This window comes from Loxodonta africana, chromosome 7 (genome assembly GCF_030014295.1).
Source record: "Loxodonta africana isolate mLoxAfr1 chromosome 7, mLoxAfr1.hap2, whole genome shotgun sequence".
In the NCBI taxonomy this organism is placed as follows: Eukaryota; Metazoa; Chordata; class Mammalia; order Proboscidea; family Elephantidae; genus Loxodonta; species Loxodonta africana.
This window is the reverse complement of record NC_087348.1, coordinates 77,955,083-77,961,097: the sequence shown is the minus strand read 5'-3', so window position 1 is coordinate 77,961,097 and position 6,015 is coordinate 77,955,083. Positions and strand designations below refer to the sequence as shown.

The following is a 6,015-nucleotide window of genomic DNA, read 5'->3' as shown; positions in this document are numbered from 1 at the left end:
AATGATTCTTGATTACACTGGCTTACTTAAGCAGTGCATCTTCTACTCTTTGAAATCCTGTCCAAACTCCTGGGACGGAAATCTAGAGAAATATGCCAGCTAATTATTTTCTTTCCTTCATCCATCCATTCATTTTTTTATGGGAAAAAAAAACGAAATGAAAATATTTCCAATCTAATAATTACCAGACATTGAGCTAAGAATCATCTTCAAACTTGTCTTCTTTGTGGTTTTCAAAAGGCGAAGAAAGCCAGACAGTCAATGTTTTGGTTTTGTGAGGCAAGAGAAAGAGCTCAGACCCCAAGGAATGATGAGATACAGTTTTAAAGAGGGCATTCTTCTGATTGGTTTCTGGCCTAGACTTCACCGTGGCAAAACTGCAGGGAGGAGATTGTTGCACTATGCTTCAGATATTCTGACCTTCACACATCCCTCTCTCAGTATTACCTGAATCCTTCTTACCTACCTTCTATTCATCTTCAGTGTGTAGTTTTGTTTTTTTTTTGTCACTTACTTGCAGAGTCCTTTCCAAAAATTTCAGTTCTATGGATTCTTAGTTTGTTATATTGCTCTTTATATTCCAATAATCACCTTTGGGTGTATGTAGTTGTTTGTGTGATGAATTTTACACACCTATGAAATAACCCTATGAAGAAACAGCTGCAAACATCCAATAATAATCAGAAGCTGGAATGTACGAAATATGAATCCAGGAACATTGGAAATTGTCAAAAATAAAATGGAACACATAGACATCAATATCCTAGGCATTAGGGAGCTGAAATGGACTGGTATTGGCCATTTTGAATCAGACAATCTTATAGTCCACTATGCTGGGAATGACAACTTGAAGAGGAATGGTGTTGCATTCATCGTCAAAAAGAACACTTCAAGATCTATCCTGAAGTACAATGCTGTCAGTGATGAGATCATATCCATACACCTACAAGGAAGACCAGTTAATACGACTATCATTCAAATTTATGCACCAACCACTAGGGCCAAAGATGAAGAAACTGAAGATTTTTACAAGCTGCTGCAGTCTGAAATTGATCGAACATACAATCAAGATGCATTGATAATTATTGGCGATTGGAACGTGAAAGTTGGAAACAAAGGAGAAGGATCAGTAGTTGGAAAATATTGCCTTGTTGATAGAAACACTGCCGGAGATGGAATGATAGAATTTTGCAAGACCAACGACTTCTTCATTGCAAATACCTTCTTTCACTAACATAAATGCTGACTATGCACATGGACCTCACCAGAAGGAACACATAGAAATCAAATTGACTAAGTCTGTGGAAAGAGAAGATGGAAAAGCTCGATATCATCAGTCAGGACAAGGCCAGGGGCCAACTGTGGAACAGACCATTAATTGCTCATATGCAAGTTCAAGCTGAAACTGAAGAAAATCAGAGCAAGTCCGCAAGAGCCAAAATATGATCTTGAGCACATTCCACCTGAATTTAGAGACCAACTCAAAAATAGATTTGAAACATGGAAAACTAATGACTGAAGATTAGATGAGTTATGGAATGACATCAAGGACATCATACATGAAGAAAGCAATAGGTCATTGAAAAGAGAGGAAAGAAAGAAAAAACCAAGATGGATGTCAGAGGAGACCATGAAACTTGCTCTCGAACGTCGAACAGCTAAAGCAAAAGGAAGAATTGATGAAGTAAAAGAACTGAACAGAAGATTTCAAAGGGCATCTCGAGAAGACGAAGTATTATAATGACATGTGCAAAGAGCTAGAGATGGAAAACCAAAAGGGAAGAACACGCTCGGCATTTCTCAAGCTGAAAGAACTGAAGAAAAATTCAAGCCTTGAGTTGCAATAGTGAAGGATTCTGTGAGGAAAATATTAAACTACACAGGAAGCATCAAAAGAAGATGGAAGGAATACACAGAGTCATCATACCAAAAAGAATTAGTCCATGTTCAATCATTTCAAGAGGTGGCATATGATCAGGAACTGATGGTAGTGAAGGAGGAAGTCCAAGCTGCTCTGAAGGCATTGGCACAAAACAAGGCTCCAGGAATTGATGGAATATCAATTGAGATGTTTCAACAAACAGATGCAGCGTTGGAGGTGCTCACTCGTCTATGCCAAGAAATATGGAAGACAGCTTCCTGGCCAACGGATTGGAGGAGATCCATATTTATGCCTATTCCCAAGAAAGGTGATTCAACCGAATGTGGAAATTATAGAACAATATCGTTAATATCACATGCAAGAAAATTTTGCTGAAGATCGTTCAAAAGTTTCTGTAGCAGTATATTGACAGGGAACTGCCAGAAAGTCTGGCCAGTTTTAGAAGAGGACATGGAACCAGGGATATCATTGCTGATGTCAGATAGATCCTGGCTGAAAGCAGAGAATACCAGAACGATGTTTACCTGTGTCTTATTGACTATGCAAAGGCATTCAACTGTGTGGATCATACCAAATTAAAATAACATTGCAAAGAATGGGATTTCCAGAACACTTAATTGTACTCATGAGGAACCTTTACATAGATCAAGAGGCGGTTGTTTGGACAGAACAAGGGGATACTGATTGGCTTAAAGTCAGGAAAGGTGTGCATCAGGGTTGTATTCTTTCACTGTATCTATTCAATCTGTATGCTGAGCACATAATCAGAGAAGCTGGACTATATATAGAAGAACAGGGCACCAGGATTGGAGGAAGACTCATTAACAACCTGTGTTATGCAGATGACACAACCTTTCTTGCTGAAAGTGAAGAGGACTTCAAGCACTTACTAATGAAGATCAAAGACCACAGCCTTCAGTATGGATTGCACCTCAACATAAAGAAAACAAAAATCCTCACAACTGGACCAATGAACAACATCATGATAAACGGAGAAAAGATCGAGGTTGTCAAGGATTTCATTTTACTTGGATCCACAATGAACGGCCATGGAAGCAGCAGTCAAGAAATCAAAAGACACATTACATTGGGTAAATCTGCTACAAAGGACCTTTTCAAAGTGTTGAAGAGCAAAGACGTCACCCTGAAGACTAAGGTGTGCCTGACCCAAGCCATGATATTTTCAATCACATCATATACATGTGAAAGCTGGACAATGAATAAGGAAGACCAAAGAAGAATTGACTCCTTTGAATTGTGGTTTTGGTGAAGAATATTGAATAGACCATGGACAGCTAAAAGAACAAAAAAATCTGTCTTAGAAGAAGCACAACCAGAATGCTCCTTAGAAGCAAGGATTACATAGTTTGGACATGTTGTTAGGAGGGGCCAGTCAATGGAGAAGGACATCATGCTTGGCAGAATACAGGGACAGTGGAAAAGAGGAAGACCCTTAACCAGGTGGATTGACACAGTGGCTGCAACAATGAGCTCAAGCGTAACAACGATTGTGAGGATGGCTCAGTACTGGGTAGTGTTTGGTTCTGTTGTGCATGGGGTCGCTATGAGTCGGAACCAACTTGACGACACCTAACTACAACATCAACAATAACAATGAAATAAGCCTAGACCAGGTAGGTCCTTAGCAAATATTTATTGAATGAATAAAATGGTAGCTGGATCAGATGGCCTTTCCATCTTCAAGATTTTATGATCCTACCAATTAAATATTCCAACTCTGAGATGGCCAGGGTGGTGACATAGACAGAACACTGGAAGAATTGGTGCAGATGATACAAAGGACAAATGAATTCTCTTCTCCTCCAAAATGTTTCCTAAGCTGCTCATCAAGCTGTAAAAGATCCCGATTCACAAACAGCCAGCTAAGTAATGGCTGCATCACAAATCTCACAACTCTACTTCCTCTTCACCTTCAACTCCCCTCCCCAGTACTATCACTTGAATTTATGATTCAGCAGGACCAGTATCCTTCCTGCTATATCTTACATTTGTGAGATAGAGGTATCTGCTTTCTATGTTCAGAATTTTACTGTGACTCTCAGGTGACACGTTAACTTCGGGTTACGTTTCCTTGTTTCTAGTTCACTCCTTTTATCATATGCCCTAAACACAAACACCTTGACAAGCTTTTGCAAATTCAGCCTATTATCTTTTCCATGTCTCCTTCCAAACAAACGTATCATCATTACCTGTAAATATGCAAACACCTTTTGTAATTTTCCTACAGATTTACCTCCAAAATCCCTACCACTGAATATACAATGCCACCCAGAAATTATTTTCACTCCTGCAGAATTGCAGTATGTTCATGAAGAATATAAGGAGGGTGCAAGAGAACAAGTGGTCCAAGAGCCAATAGGCTCCTCTCTTGAGGAAGCTGTCAACAATAATGAGCCACGAAAGTTAAGACATAATAACTAGGGGAAAAGATATCAAAGATCTGCATTATAAATAACACCCAAGTACATTTTAAGCAGACAACCACCTAGATTTTAAACAAATGACTAATACATTTTGTTATTATAAAGGCAGAAACTTATCTATATACAATGAGGTTGGCTTGGGTTTATTCTCTTGGATACCATATTAAAAGAGATTTCTAAATAATTTGCTACTACAAAAATACCTGTTCCTCACTAGTCTGGTGCTTTTCATAATTCAGTTAAAAAATTCAGAAACCAGAAATGCAAACTTAGCTGCCAAGAGGAAAATATTTCATTCCATGGGATTTGTATTGGCCATCTCACAGTGACCTGGAACAATACAATGATAGGGTACACACCATAGCAAAGCTTTCATTCAGAATCCATTTAGGTCTAGGTGAGTAAAGAAACCATATAGGATGGAGCTCTGGAACTCATCCTTGGGAAGTGGTTTCATCTTGACGGGCATTCTGAATGACAGTGGGTCTCCTGAACTGCTCTGTGCCACCATCACAATCCTGTACATGTTGGCTCTGACCAGCAATGGCCTGTTACTCCTGGTCATCACAATGGGTGTCTGACTCCATGTACCCATGTATCACCTGCTCGGGCAGCTCTCGCTCATGGACCTTCTCTTCACATTTGCTGTCACTCCCAACACTCTTGTGGATTTTCTGCACCAAGAAAACACCATTTCCTTTGGAGGCTGTGCCCTTCAGATATTCCTGGCACTGACATTGGGTGGTGCAGAGGACCTCTTACTGGCCTTCATGGCCTATGACAGGTATGCGGTCATTTGCAATAATCTGAACTATATGATCCTCATGAGGCCGAGGGTCTGCTGGCTCATGGTGGTGACCTTCTGGATCCTGGCACCCTGAGTGCTCTAGCACATACCTTGTATACCATCCACTTCCCTTTCTGCATGTCCCGGGAATTCAGGCACTGCTCTGTGAGATCCCACCTCTGCTGAAGTTGGCCTGTGCTGATACTTCCAGGTATGAGCTCATGGTGTATGTGATGGGTCTGACTTTCCTCTTGCTTTCCCTCTCTGGCACCGTTGCTTCCTACACATTACTCTTATTTACCGTGCTCCACATGTCCTCAAATGAGGGAAGGCAGAAAGCCCTTGTCACATGCTCTTCCCACCTTACTGTGGTTGGGATGTTCTATGAAGGTGCCACATTCATGTACATCTTGCCCAGTTCTTTCCACAGCCCCTAGCAGGACAACATCATCTCTGTTTTTGGCACAATCATCACCGCAGCTGTGATCTCTCTCATCTACAGCTTGAGGAATAAAGAGGTCATGAGGGCCCTGAGGAGGGTCCTGGAAAAATACATGTTTTAGGCACCCTCCACATTCTAGGACAGGATCATGGCTTGCTTTTCTCCATTCCTTCTCCAAATCAGAGGATTTGTTCTATGAATCATGTACTCAAATGAGGCCAACATTACTAGTTGCTGTCATTGATTCCAACTAATGGCAACCCCATGGGTGCAGAGTAGAGCTGTGCTCCATGCCATTTTCAAAGCTATGAACTTTCACAAGTAGATCACCAGGAATTTCTTCTAAAGTGTCTCTGGGTGGGTTTGAAGCACCAAACTTTCAATTAGTAGTCAAGTGTTTGATTGTGCCATCCAGTGACAAGGCCACCATAGTAGGGTGAAAGAATTATAAATGTAACCA

General features: G+C 40.7%; 1 pseudogene; it reads left to right on the top strand.

The window, feature by feature from the left end:
* Nucleotides 1-4,662: 4,662 nt before the first annotated feature.
* On the top strand, nt 4,663-5,676 carry LOC100659344 (olfactory receptor 2AG1-like; annotated as a pseudogene).
* The last annotated feature ends 339 nt before the right edge of the window (nt 5,677-6,015 follow it).